We start from the raw sequence: 261 nt of genomic DNA on the forward strand, positions 1-261 counted from the left end.
AGCAGGGAGGTGTCTACACACACCGCGGCTACAGATATACCTGAGGCCTCACTCCTGTCTACTACAGCTGAACTGGACTCGCAGCATAGCGTCAAGAGGCAGCAGCAGCAGCAGCAGCAGCTGCTGCAGCCCGTGCCGCAGCAGCAGGGAACAGCGCAGCTGGCGCAGCATCAGCTGCAGCTTTTGCAGCAGCTGCAAAAGCCGCAGCGCGAACTGCTGTCGCGACAACAGCATTACCAGCAGCTGCTGCAGCCGCGGGCG

This window comes from Eimeria tenella, genomic scaffold, assembly GCF_000499545.2.
Source record: "Eimeria tenella Houghton genomic scaffold, Eth_scaff3098, whole genome shotgun sequence".
Taxonomy (NCBI): domain Eukaryota; phylum Apicomplexa; class Conoidasida; order Eucoccidiorida; family Eimeriidae; genus Eimeria; species Eimeria tenella.